Source organism: Drosophila serrata, unplaced genomic scaffold (genome assembly GCF_035046125.1).
Source record: "Drosophila serrata isolate PLE 108 unplaced genomic scaffold, ASM3504612v1 contig_241, whole genome shotgun sequence".
In the NCBI taxonomy this organism is placed as follows: domain Eukaryota; kingdom Metazoa; phylum Arthropoda; class Insecta; order Diptera; family Drosophilidae; genus Drosophila; species Drosophila serrata.
In genome coordinates, this window is record NW_028257139.1 from 429127 (window position 1) to 443905 (window position 14779).

At 37.6% G+C, this 14779-nt stretch overlaps 1 long non-coding RNA gene across 1 annotated transcript in view; it reads right to left on the reverse strand.

The window, feature by feature from the left end:
* Positions 1 to 14779, reverse strand: part of LOC147643868 (uncharacterized) — a 31504-nt gene extending 16725 nt beyond the window's left edge. Inside the window, exon 1 of the long non-coding RNA XR_015271394.1 lies at positions 14604 to 14779. This is a non-coding gene — a long non-coding RNA (uncharacterized LOC147643868). The remainder of the gene's footprint in view (positions 1 to 14603) is intronic.

Consider the following 14779-nt stretch of genomic DNA (forward strand, 5'->3'; position numbering starts at 1 on the left):
CAGATTACATTGAGGACATTAATTTATTAATTTCTTGTAGCTAAATTAAGTTCAAGGTTCCTAAATGGTCATAAATGCCTTAAACTAAATTTTATTATATAGTATTCATACTAAATTTGTTGTAATTATTTTTAAATAGGTTACATCCCCACATTAATTTTTTCGATTCACTTAAGTTCAAAGTTCTACTAATGGTCATCAATGGGCTAAGCTAAAGGTCAAAAGCTATGAAAGAGTTTTCTCCGTAAATGACAGAGCACCCTAGCTATTCAGTTGAGGCAATTAACACACCTGAGCGATGGCAGATTAGCCCACACATTTGTGGGATCCCCCCAAAAGCCACTTAGGAGTGGGCCGCGTTACGCATACGCCCCGGTGTACGTGGCCCCTTCGGTGATTGCCTTACATAGAGATTTCATACGCCACGTTGTATTTATTTGTTCCCCATGCAAACTGCAACTGAAACTCGTTAGTCGGCCTCGTAAAAATCAAATTGCCCGAGTCAGGGCTCAATCTGGCCTGGCTGCTAGTTAGGCAGGAGGCTTCCACGAACCCAAGTTGTTAAAAAGTTATCCTTGGGCGGCAGTTTTACGAGCTCAAGTTGGTATGTCGCAGTAGTAGTTGGCTGCCATTTTCTGCTTGTTAGCATCCAGTTTTAGTTGACAATGTTGGCAGCTGCATTAGGCAAACACCGGAGGAGCCAAGGAAGCGGCTATGGAGCGGGCCCGCATGTGGCTTGCGTATCGGGTTGGAGGTCTTTGATTTGCGTTTTGCCTTTTATGCTCGCTCAACTTTCAATCAGTTCGATTTCAAGTTCAAGTTGCACAGTTGACACAAAAAACCTTTAGCTTGTTATATTCTTAATGCAGAGCTTTCAAGAAGTTTTTATTACTTCGACTGGCTGCTCGTTTCGTTCCCATCTTGGGGGGCCGTTCGGGGAATTTCCGTTGCCCTCGGCCACATTTCAATTTTCGATGCGTTGCAATCCCACAAACGAAAACAATATTTTTATATATTTTAAGCGCCTTGTTATAGTTTGTGGCAACAATAACAGAAAGTTATTTCCTGCCAGGATTGAGAGGCGACCCAAGTCTAATACGAAATTGATTTGTTATGCCAAAAAAACTATAAACTATAAAAACTTGGCCCCGAGCAACTCTCAAATCGAACGGCAAAGGAAACTGAAACTTTTGCCGTTGGAGCGGCGAGAATTCCCCAAATTAGGAACAAAAGCTTGGATTTGCTTGGTTTACTCAACCTAAACCGGAAATGGACATTTCTTTGAGCTGACAAGCTATATATATTTTTTTTTCGAAACAAATGCCCAATTTATTGATAACATGTAAAAGAACAAATCTCAACTCCCATGAATACAAGTAAACTTTTAAAAACAATAAATGTGACGAATTCCCCAACAATAACAGCACAAATGAAATGAAATCATATTTTCCCAACAAAACACTGCTCCCTTGCCTTCAACTATTTTGCATATTCAACAAGAACAAGTTGAAAAACCAAGAGTGTATTTTGTAGCATTCAAAATACACTCTCGTGTGTGGCAATAACAGAGACCTGGACCAATTCCCAACACAGAGCCAATCAATAAAAATGCAAAATCTCGGGTAAAACATTTTCCGTTTTAATCCCTTAAAATAGAAAATCAATATGCTGCAGTGGCAGTAGAGAAAGTTGTGGTAGTAATTTCCAAAATGAGACAAAAAGAGGGAGAGAGAGGGGTTTTGGACACAGAGCCTGCATGACAAGTAGCCCGGACACACACTCACGTATAAATACTACATATATTGCTGTAGCCAGAGCACTGCATATGCTGGCAAGTGCTTCCAGAGTCGACGAAAAACAATTTATTTTTATGTGTCTATGTATAAAATTAAAATTTGCATATGGCCCACCAGTGGGCTCAGTCGAGTTCAGTCTGTGGCTCGAAGTCTGGCAAATCTCTCGGTCTGGCCATTTGCGAAGTTCACAGAATCGTGACGGGAACTGAAGTCGCCGTCTGTCTGCCAATCCGCCAGTCTGTCACTTTGTCAGGAAGCCGTTCAGGCGACGCTATGCCGTTGGTTGTGTGTTAACTGATCTAACTACCACTCAGACATTCGCCCGAGTTGATGGAAATGCTTGAAAATGTAGCTCTCAAAGTGAATCAAGTTATGTAAATTGAATTCGAAAATTAATTTAGCTTGAGTTAAGATTTTCTTTACCATTAAAAAATATTTAAATGTAGATCAACAAATTAACAACAAAAATAAATAAGAACACACAAACAGAAAATTTAGAATGTGATTTTAAGAAACTTGAGAACTCTTTATGTAATATTAAAGTCTTAAAAATAGTTAAATAAAAAGGAAAGTTATTAGACAATAAAGTTTCTGTATATGTTGTATTGGGCAACTTTTATATTAAAGTTTACAGAGCAAATAGATGCAAACATATATTCCCCTCAACATTTATAAACATTATTGTCTGCCTTCCGCACTGTTCAATTTATACAGCTCCAATTTCGCCAATATTTCTCAACATGTTTCTAGCAACATTTGTACATATTTAGGTGTTCCGAAACATGTTCCTAGCAACATTTGTCAACATTATTGTACGCCCTAGTATAATTTAAGATGTTAGTAATAATAGCAAATAATAATTAGACAAAGTAAATAAGTAAAGTCTATATTCCTTTTAATTCTACCATCAAAATGCTTTGGGTACCTGATATTCCACTTCTTTTAATTAATAAAATTTCTATAATAAATAAAACTCCACTCCCATGCTGATATAACCCACTGTGGACTTGAAGTGCAGTTCTGTAGTCTTTTACAGACGTGATGTCTGCCAACGATTGTAAAGCAGACACTTTCAAAGCTGGAAGGTCTACTGTCTAATGTCAACGGATTTTGGTGGCTATGCGTTGGCTTATGGCGCATTTAAATGATTTCAATAACTTGCCATTTAGAATCATTAGCTAAGCCGCAAGCCACTTGACTGCGGCTTTTGGGAGGTGCACACACAGGCACATAGAGATACTAGCACTTCTTCCACTTCTCCGCTCCAGAGCTCCCCTCATAAGTCAGTCTGGTAACCGGATCTGGATTCACTGTCATTCGAATGATAAAGCCATTTGACAAAGGCACAAAAAGCACACAAGCGGGCAAGTTGAGAGGCGAATAAATCCCCGCTCCTCGCCCAAAGGCAATGCAGCAACTCACAGGACTTGTCTGTGGCGATAACAATGAGCCAAGAGCCACGAGGAGAAGGAAGTATATAGTGGGGAGGTTGGGGATTCTGGGGGGGAGCGAAACAAAGCGACATATCAACAAATGTTGCCGGCATAGAAGACGCAGCTTCCGTTACAGCCGCACGCCTGTCAATGGTGCGACAACCACCAAGGGGCACATAGGGATATCGCTATTACTGGACTGGGGGCATACTTGATAATAAAATGTATTTATAACAGGAATTTTGTTCTTTTTTGGAAAGGGAATTATTTGTTTTTAAGATGCAAATATTTAGATAACGAGGGGGGTTTTTGTCTTAAAATTGATTACCTTAAATAGAATTCATTAAGATATAAAACGATTACTCTTTAATTGATTCGATTTATTCGAATTGATTCGAATTATCGATCTGTTATTTATATTAATTTAATATTAATTTAATTCAGTTATAAGAGTATCCTCAGGATCCTAAGGATTTCCAATTTGCAAATACCCTGCACCACAAGTTTCAGTTATAGAAAAACACAAGCAAGGGAATAACATCCTGGGGATAACAATCGAGCTAGATAGAACTCTGCAGGAGCATCATCCAAATGCAAATCACACGAATACGTTAGTCGAACGTGTTCAGTCCCACAGCAGCATTTCATTCGAGGCAAATGGTGGGGAGGAGTGCCTGTCCTGCCTGAGCCTGAATGTCCTTGGCGACCCCAAACAAAAAAAAACGACTATAAATTTATTGTTAACGTGGCTCATGCAAATTGAATCCCTTTGTTTGTCCTTGTCGACTGTCCAGACCGGCCGTGGCTTTCGTTCTACATTTTCTTAGCCCGCCAAAAAAGGGGTGGAGTTAAACTGTTTTTGGTACTTAATAGGCCACGCTCGTCGTTATCTGCCCAGTTTGGGATTAACTGTGACTGTATAATGAGTGCCAAACCCAGCATAGCTATAATCGTAATTTAAAAATGTACAATTGACCGAGAATAAATTAAAAGGGTTTTGTTTTTGAAAATTTAAATTAATAATTAGAGAGTCGTCTTTGGGGAGCTTTCATTTCAAACATTTCCTAGTTAGTTTACAAAATAAGTAGAGCATCAATCTTGCAAAAATACTCTGTGCTTTACAACACATTAGCGGAATAAATTAAATCTTTGTAAACTACGTAAAACAAACGGAATTTTGACCATAGCCACGCGCACAAAAGTCCAAACAAATAAAAAGTAGAACTCATCCGATAAAAAATAAAGAGAGAGACCTTCATAGATGTAGCTCTGATTGCCTGATCAGAAATTCCAAACTGGCATTGCCAATTGAATAAGATTTTTATATGACAACAACACGTGACCGAATAGAACATTTTTGCACCCAGATAAATTCTGTTGTTATCCATCACAAAACGTGTCGATGATTTCCCATCCAAAAAGAGAGGGAGTAAAAATCTGCTGCCTCACATTATCCCAGAAATTAACATTCCATGTGGCCCCGGTGGAGTTGCCATTTGCCATCCAACCATCCAGTAGCCAATTTTAATGGCAGTCGCAGCACAATTGAATTAAATTATCAATCGATGGCCCCGGCACAAGGGTCACGCTAGCGACTCGACCAGGGTCGAGAATAGGAATAGCGACAAAAAAAAAGGACAGCACAATCAAATTGATTGTATTTACTTTGACACCAAAACCAACAACATTCACAACGGTCACACCTCCGACCGATCCCAGACTCCTCCTTCTCCTCCTGGACATGGGCCTGGGTTTTGTTTTCTGCCGCCTCGATTTGACTTAAATACGGTTTTTGGCTCGTTAAGTGTAACTAACAAGTTGCCGGCGCTGGATCGTTGTGGACGCCTTTATTGTTTGCCTGCTTGTTTTAGCCTCCCTTTTCCTTGTTTGCCGGGTTTTTCCTTTTCCCCCCTCCCCCCATACCCGCTTGTTTTATTTTTCCATAAATTGAAATGGGGAAAAATGGGTCCTGCGCTAAGGGTCAAAGATTTAAAGCAGATGCTGGAATTTAAATGTACCATCGATGGCATATGGAACGGTCTTAAAATGGGTGTTTAAATAAACTAATAATCAAACATATTGAAGGAAATCCCATTGAAAAAGGATGAATTTAAATTAATAATAAGGTTTAGAATCTTACTTTTTATTGCTTTCGTTTTTATGTTTTAAGATCCCAGTAGAAAGAATACGGATGAAAATTAGAATAAAAAGATTATTAATTTCTTTTTGCAATCATATCCTTTTTCCATTTCAAAGAGGACTCATTTCCACCATCATTTGTATTTAATTATAAACCAAATTATTAGGCATTTAAGTATTTCTCAACCACCTCAAGCCACCTTTTTCCTGCAGGTAATTCACAGGACGAACCAATTTAGGTCATAGACCCTCACCCTCAACCTTTTTATTGATCGGCAACTTTTAACAGGCGTCACGTTATGGCATTTTTTTTTTTGTATGGGGAGCCAAGAAAACCCCGAGACCCCAGGTAGAACAACAAATAATAATACAGTAAAATAAAATGCATACACCATAAATAAATAAATAAATAAAAAAACATAAAATAATCATGTCACGTGCGAATTGATTGAATTTCTTCCTCGGACTCCTTTTGTTGAATTTCGTTCGCATACTTTTTGGTCAACGTTGCCTTCGTAGTAAAACCCGTGGCGAAAAATTCCTGCCCCACAACTGATTTTTTGCCCCACCTTTGGGTTTCGGGACCACAGTCGTTGTCGTTTCATTTAATGGCCACAGACAAAAGGTATTTAATTTAATGCCCCGCACCACTTGGTCAGGTAATTTGAGCTATGAGCACTTGACACACTTTCACAAAATGTTACACTTTGATCAATAATTGCAATAAAATGTGGAAAACTAATATAAAATCAATAAAGCAGGGAAATGAAGAATATTCTCTGCAGTTTATGTTAGGTTTCCTTATTTTAATTCACAATATAGTTTTTAATAGCAATTGAAAACGAACCAAAAACTGTTTAAATAGAAAAGTAAACCTACATTTTTTCTTTGTTGCCTGCGAAAAAAGCGTTCCAGTTCCTGGAAAATTTCGAGAAAAAAAGCGTTTCAGGAAAAACTCTCAACGAAATTGAAAAGCCAAGAATGCCAATATTCATGCGAGTCACAACGCACACGGGCAATCGGAACAGAAGCGCGGCTTAGATCGTGACAAAAAAGCCAAAATCCTCATGGCCATGTATGCTCGCCTTATACCACAAGCCCAACCTGCTTTCCCGCCCCCACCAGGCATTAAGTCATACAAAAAAGAGGAATTGAAAGCTGCCATCAGCCTGACAGCACCGAAATATTTTCAGACGAAATTTTCCAAAAAATTATCTTTCACTTTTTTTGTGTTACGGTTACGGTTTTGTTCGCGTTCGCTTCGCCCGCAACGGTAGAAATCTGCCGAAAAGTGGAAAAGCTAAAAATTGTTCAAGTCGCCGTGCACACAAAAGCTCCAACAACGCTGCAATTCCTCACACGCACACTCCCTTAGAATTTTCCCAACGCACAACCAACAAGAGTGGTGCCATTGTTTCACTTGCAACGAAGGTGTCATCATATTTTTCCAATTTCATGGTTATTTTTTGCTTTTTTTCTATGGCTTCTACTGCTGCTGTTGAAGCTAGCTTCTAAAATATGTGAAAATGAAAGAGTTTGGTTTAGGTTTTAATACTTATTAGGTCAGCTATGACTTTCAGTTTAATTTGTGTAGAAAATGAATTCTATAGAAACACTTTCAAAATTAAGAAACCAGAAAATAAATCGTGAATTTTGAGGTTTTTAAATTTACTATTTGAGAAATTTATATGAGCACTTACTTTAGTTACTTTGATATCTATCTATCGACTTGATTTTTTTCCTAGAAGAAAAATACATTTGTTGTTTTCAGTGATTTCCTTTCACCACAAAACCTCATCAGCAGATTTAACTAATGATCGCACTTCAATATTTTCGCGATTATATACTAGCACCTCACTAAATTCCGACTTGGGAATTTTAAGGGAACTTTAAACAAGAACTTTGACTGATCTTAATGTTGAAGACCAGTTTTTCGAATTAAATAAGTTAAATTTATTAAATTAAATCAGTTTTATAAAGGATAAGAATCAGTTGAAGCTTTGATTTCTTTTTTTTATTTCAAGTAAAATAATATATGTATATTTTTATCACAAATTAATTTGTAACATTAAATTATGAAAATATCTATAAAATTAAAACCACATCTAAAATAAAATAACCTCAATTATAGTACATCAAATGCATATAAAACCCTAGTTCTAAATATACAATCATTTTGTGTCCAGAGAATGTCATATTCAATTCAGAGTACCCCAACTATAAGCTATACCACAACAGCGTCTAAATACCCTTCCTCACCGCAACTCTAAAGAAACAGAAAAAAAACCAACAAACTGAAAAAATAGAAAACGCACCGAAAAGTCAGCACACAAAAAAAAAATATGAGCGAATGTTTGTAAGAGCAGAAAAAAAATACGAAGGTAAAAGAATGATTGTTGCAGTTTATGGGAAAAACTCCAGCAGAGCTTTAGCTTTTCCAAAAAGGCCTGGGAAAAGTGGCTGGATGTGTGGGAGAGAGAAAGTATGCGACACTCACGCAGCGTTCAGTCTTGAAGGAGCGAAAGAGAGCGCCACAAAATTCGCACACTTGCAGTGAAAGCACGAAAAACTCGTTACAAAAACCGTTAGTTTTTCAATTATAGCGCGTAGATTAGTATTTGAAAGCAATGCATGTGTGTGCGTAAATCTCTCGCACCCTCTCCCTCTCACCGGGCAGCACTTTGAAGGCGGGATAGAGATGGCCACAGGGACTGAGCCATTATTGGATTTTGGCTTTGCTACTGACCATTTCTGAAGGTGCTGGGAGAGGGCGTAGAAAAAAAAGAAAAGGGAAAAGGGAAAACTTTCCTGACAGCAGCACAATAACTTTTGAATAAGAAAAACGTGCAATGCTTCAGAAAGGAGACGACGCAGGAAGTGTGGGCTGAATATTCGCATCAGGACCGGACTAAAGAGGTCCGAGGTTGATCCAATACAGTGACAACGGAACGAAACGACAGGAAAAATGAAAAGCAAACTCTTGCAGCTGCAATTTTCTATTCAACTTTCTCCATCGAATCAGTTTAGGAAGTTCGTAGTTTTTATGAAATGCCCTCTGCCCATCATCCGCTTAGATTTTTGTATCCTTTTTTTTCCTCTTTTGCTTAGCTCCATCTGCTTGGTCTTGTGAAAGGAGCTTTTGCTAATTTTACAGCGCCGTGGGGTACCTGCAAAATATCAGCAGGCAATAACACTGCAGGTGTGTCTGATAGAGATGCCGTGATGTGATTTTTATTGATCACTAAAAACGATTTAAATCATTTCCTTTAAACTTCATAATGTTGTTGAGGTACTCAGATATATATAGATTAATTGTATGTTTAGTTTATATTCAATTTGTTTAGCCCTTTCCTATTTCAGTATCCTTTTTTTAGCCTCAAGTTGCTTTAGATATCACCAGGATTCTTAAAACCTTTAAAATTGTTTTAAAAATTCTACAATATTAGAAACACACATTTATGGCATTCTTCAAATTGCATTGCATACTTTTAGACACCTATTTTGGGTGTTTTAAAAGTCTATTACTCTAGAATATATCAAAATAGATGTACTAAGCTTTCTCCTAACAATAAATGTCACCTGTTTTTATCTGCATTTTTTAAAACTACTAACAAACTAACAATAAGCCTAATATAAAAAACTCAATTTAAAAGTGCGTGAAAATAAACTTTAGAATGAAGCTCAAGAACTCCAAAGGAGAGAAGCACACACACACACACACACACACATAATGTGTATAACAATGACATCTCTGAATTCCCGGCAAAAGTCCCCGCCTTGATTTCCTTTTATGGGATTTCATTGTTGGCGACCTCATGCTCCTGTATAGTGGCCAGCTTCGCAGGCCCGCCCTTTGTAACGTCTTTAGCGCTGCAGCAATGTCGTCGTCGTCGTTGTCGTTTTATTGTTGAATGAACGGACTTACGTGTGAACTAGTAGGCGACAACAACTTATGCCATTTCCGTTTCCGCCCGCATCGCCATTCAGCGCTAAGGCAGCCAAGGCAACGATGGCAGCCAAGAAACAGGAACACAATTGTGAGGTCATGTATGTGACAAACAATAAAGACGATAACTTAGTGCAAGGGGAAGCCGTGACTGCATGCAGCAACGAACGGAAGCGGAACTGCCTTTGCCTTCCCCTGCTTAGGTGAGGGTGTGTGTGTGTGTGTATAAATAGAGGTGTGCCTGTGCGTGTGTACGTCGGAGTCTGTTTGTGTTGGCGCTTTAAAAATAGAATTAAGTTTTTCGTAAACTTGGACTTAATGCGCCTTTTCCTTGCTTTGCTTTTCACAAGGGAAAACCAGGAAGAAGTACATTGCAAAAAAGACTATATAGCAAACTAAAGACGAGGTGACCAGAGAATTCATTGACAAATTGGAATAGGAATTTGAAAGACGCTAGATTTAGCTAAAGCAATTAAACTTTGTGCTGGTAGAGATTAGGCAAAGTCTGAAATCATCGGACAAATATTTAAACATTAATTTAACTGTTAAAAATTCAAATAAAGCTAAGAAACATAACTTAATGTTTGTTTAAATGGTATAAAATAAGTGCAAGTTATTTTACATCATTTTTCCATTCAGTGTATTAGAAGTTTGAAAATATATTTCAAAAGCAAAGTTTATTCTTGTTGAAAGAAAATATGTCTGGCGTCTTTTGTATACATCCAAGGTGTCCCACCAGCGGCACCAAGCAGCAGCTGCCAGTTGCAAGGCAGAGTTCTGTTCCTGTTTCCCAGTCTGGACTGGGCTTTGGCTTGGTTTTCAGTTTTGGGTTTGGGTTTGGGTTCTGGGGACCCCCAACGGCAAGTTTTGTTTGCCCTGACACTTAAAAAGTCGTAAAATGCACATTCAGCATAAAAACCACTGTTTGAAGTTATGGCCACACTGCATATAGTCCTCATTCTATTTCTGGTTCTATAGTGTCGCCATGCCGAGTTGCCTTTTGTATCATATTTTCCAGTTTGAAGTTCCTCGAGCTGCGGTGGCTTTTATCTTTAATGCATTCTACGTGCACTTCTCCCACTTCGGGAAGGGAAACGCAGACAAAGGATTAAGGGCCTCGCCTGCTGTTTATATATTGAACGAAAAGTTAGTATCCTTCGCAAAGCGAAGATTTGAAATTGATATTAATGGGAAAGTAATAAAAGAATTGAAAATAAATCTATATCTACCTAAAAGTATGTAAAATTTGATTTAAAATGCAAAAAGATTTATTAATAAACACAATAAAAGCCTGTAGAAAGTCTTAACATCTTTTTATTTTTCAATGAGTTTCAGCTAATTAAACAGCTTTGAAAATCCCTCTAGAGAAAGGTACATATAAATCCTTCAGAATACATACAAAAAAACACAAACAGCAACAAGTTTATGAACCAGATAAGCATGAAAAAAACTTTCCGTTCATCACAAAGTTAACAAGAAAGGAAGCTAACTTCGGCACGCCGAAGTTTATATACCCTTGCAGATATAACTTCTATGAATAGGAAACTATACAATATAAATTATATATATTTGTAATAAAAAACAACGAAGTACTACCTGCTTTCATTTCATTCACCTATACATATTATATTTGCAGTTTTACATTCACAGATTTGCATTTTCCCTCTACATCAAACGATCGTTTATATGGCACCTATATGATATAGTCTTCCGATTTTCATGAAATTTGACACAAAATTTAAGACTAATATAAAATGGCTATACCTTAAATTTGATGAAAAGCAGCTGAAAACTGAAAAAGTTATAAATTTAATTGTATTAATTTCTCGATCGTTCCTATGGGAGCTATATGATATAGTAGTCCGATTTTCATAAAATTTTATGCAAAATTGTAGAATATAGTAGAATGGCTATATCTCAAATTTGATCCAATTCTATTGAAATCTGAATAAGTTAAAAATTTTTTGTAAAAATTTTCCGATCATTCCTATGGCAGCTATATGATATAGTCGTCCGATCCGGCCCGTTCCGACATATATACGAGTGAGAGTATATAGAAGGCTAACTACAAAGTTTCATTCAGATTGCTTCAAAACTGAGAGACTAGTTTGCGTAGAAACGGACAGACGGACAGACGGACAGAAGGACAGACGGACAGACGGACAGACGGACATGGCTAGATCGACTCGGCTGTTGATCCTGATCAAGAATATATATACTTTATATAGTTGGAGGTGCCTCCTTCACTGGGTTGCAAACTTCTGACTGAAATTATAATACCCTGCAAGGGTATAAAAACAGTCCAGGAAGTGCTGTGGAAACCTTTGGCCAAAAACAAGAAGTAACCACAAAAGGGAAAGAACCTGTCAAGTACCACTGAGGAGGCCACTAGGAAACCACCTACCTACTTTGTATCAACAGATAAAAGTAAAGTTTTTCAACTTCATTTACTCAGAATCAGAGTCTCGTAGCCGTCGCGGAGTCCGGCTTAATTCCGTGCTTGAGAGAGGTGAATTTTCCTGAGAAGGTACCAAAAAAACAAAATACATAAAGATGTCTTCGTATATACTTTTTTTTTTTGAGGAGGAGCAGGAGTTCGACAGCGGTTAAAAATGTTGTACAACCTGTTGTTGGAGTTCAACTGGCAGTGGAAACTTTTTTAATACGTTCCCAAAGACTCTGCTACTCCTGCTGCGTCTTCCCGTTATCGCCAGAGAACTTATTTCACTTGGCTCCATTAAGGTAACGAAAACTTTCCTTTCGACTGCTGCCGTCCAACGGTAATGTTGGGGCATAAACCATGATTGAAAGGCGCAGACATATACATACATATATATACACAGAGTCTCCCTTTTTTGTGGTCTGGGGTACATAAATATTTTGACCGCAGGGTCAGTGCCTGTCTTCGTACTTTTCCTTCCACGCCCCTGGCTGTTATTGTTATTGCTCCCCGATATTAGCAGGACATTATTGAAATTATTTACATTTCCACGCCCCTCAGCACTCTCTCACAGAGTTCCTATGTTCACCCTCCCTTTTCGGCGAAAAAGTTGCATAAATTGTTTTGTTATTAATCCCAGGCCGGGCCATTGAACGTTGAAACGACTGACAGGTGTTTAAATTTCAGAACTTTTAATGGCAGCATGGCAGCCACAGCCATGATTATGATTATTATAATTATAATGGATAACAATAAGTTTTGATTGGATAATTATGAAAATAACTTTTAGAGAGAGTGGGGAAAATCAATGGAAATTGAGCTAAATTGTAGAGACAATGGTACGCAAATAAAATATATAAAACGTAATGGGATTAAATTAGAGATAAATTTCAATTTAACAGACTAACAAACTGACCAAAAAAAGGGTAAGCCATTTATTAGACAACAAATCGGGAATTGTATGAAAGTCTGCTCTCACAATTAAATTATAGTATTTCATTTTATTTGATATATTTATTATTATAGACATGAAAAATTAAGACGAAAATTGGCTAAATAGCAGACTTTTTCAACTAAATATAATTGGATTACTACAAATATCAATTAATATAATGTACCAAAGGTTAATAAGCTTGATAGTTAGTTACGTAATTTAACTAAACAATATTTATTTGCAAGGTATTACTAAGACAGTATTTCAGTTAATATAAAATCCCAAGTAATGATCATAATTGCCCCATTTTTTCAATGTCTCTAAATCAACTAAATTCATATTAAAGTACTCAGAATCAAAAATGAACTCAACTAGCAAGAAATTAATCATTTTACATTAATCAGGCTCCCTTCTTTGAATGGACTCTTTTTCGCTGTCCCTATCAACGGCTGCCACATTGTCAATTTGTCAAGTTCTCAGTGTCTTGTCCACACATTCTCGCTTTCTCGGTCTTAGTGCCATTCCCAGTCTCATAATCGCACTCATTGCCGGCTGCCGGGGGCGTCTAGGAGTCAACTATCAAGTTGAGAGAGACCGACCGGCCTCGGCCAGTTGGCTCAAAGACCCAGAACATATTGTAGCACGATTTTGTAAAATAAAATTAACTTGAATTTTGCTCTCATTCTATTCTACCTCACACACAGTGAGGGAGAACTGTGGAAAAGGATGTCCCCTTTGGCATGTTGTCCTTGGCTGTCACACAAACACAATGAGAAGAAAAGTTCTCTGCGAGCAGAGAGAAGAAAGAAAAGTGCAAAAAGCCAAGTCAGTAAGTAGCAAAGAATTTTCAACGCAAGGGATCCCAAGTATAAGTTTTCGTATATAGTATGTGTGTGAAAAGGCAACGTAATAGACCGTCTGGGTAAGAAAAAAATATGCCACAATTGCAACATAACTTTGTAGCTTATTATTTTTTATTGCAGCTAATAAGCTTGACTTGCCAGTTAATGGCGCATTTCCGTTTCCGTTCACCCCCTCACACACACACACACTCACACACATAAGGGAAAAACCTGTCGTAAAGTTTATAATGAAAATATTTGCAGCTTAGCCAGGACCAAAGGAAGAAACGGCAAATGGCAACTTGTTGTTCAAACTCTCACAAAACTGTCAACACCAAAAACCCACACACTGATGCACTAATGCACACACAGACGACACACATACACAACTCACGGGCTTAAAAACTTTCTGCCTTTTTTTGTCTCTCCATTCTTGAGCTTATTAAAGTGACATTTTTAGACACTTTTCATTTATTTTATTTGCCCATATTTCCTTATTGAAACTTTTTACTGGACAATGGTTTTCCTTCCTCGCAGCGTTGCCGCTTTAGCAGGCTTATCCAAACAAAATGGCCTCATTTGCTTAGAGGGAAAAGGACATGGAGAGACAAGTCAACCATTGTATTGTTGTTTCAGTCCCTGCTCATTGCAGGCAAGCAAGCCTGTTATTGTTGTGGGTGGAAATGTATTTTGTAGCTCATTTGTGTGTTTCGCCGGAAGTCGTAACTGTGCACAGGATACGTTGAGTGCTCCGATTTCACACCAGAATAGCCAAGCTGAAAACATTTCTGCCGGACATTCACGGTCCAAGGTACAGGACATTATTACATTTGAAACTAGATTTTTTAATGTTTTTGCTTTTAGGACAATTGGTTGTGAGAGTGGATACTTAATTGGTCAACATTTACTATGAGCAAAGCTTAACCCAAAAAAATAGGCTACAGTTGGGATTGACTTTTATGTAGGCAAAATAAGTTAAGGGCAAGTGAAAATATCCAGAATAATGGATACATCACATAATTCATTAATATGAATAATTTAAAAAAATTTAATAGTTAATATTGTTTACTTACCTGGCTGGTATATGAACTTCTCCTTTTTCTGATCCTTTGACAGACTGGAAAAATAAGGTTTAATCCTTTTATAGCAAATTGTGCCTTGTGTCCTTGTAATCTGCAAAACTTTCCATCCATCTTCACTTATCAACTGCATTATGTTAATTTAAAATTTCAAATAAACTTTCAAGACC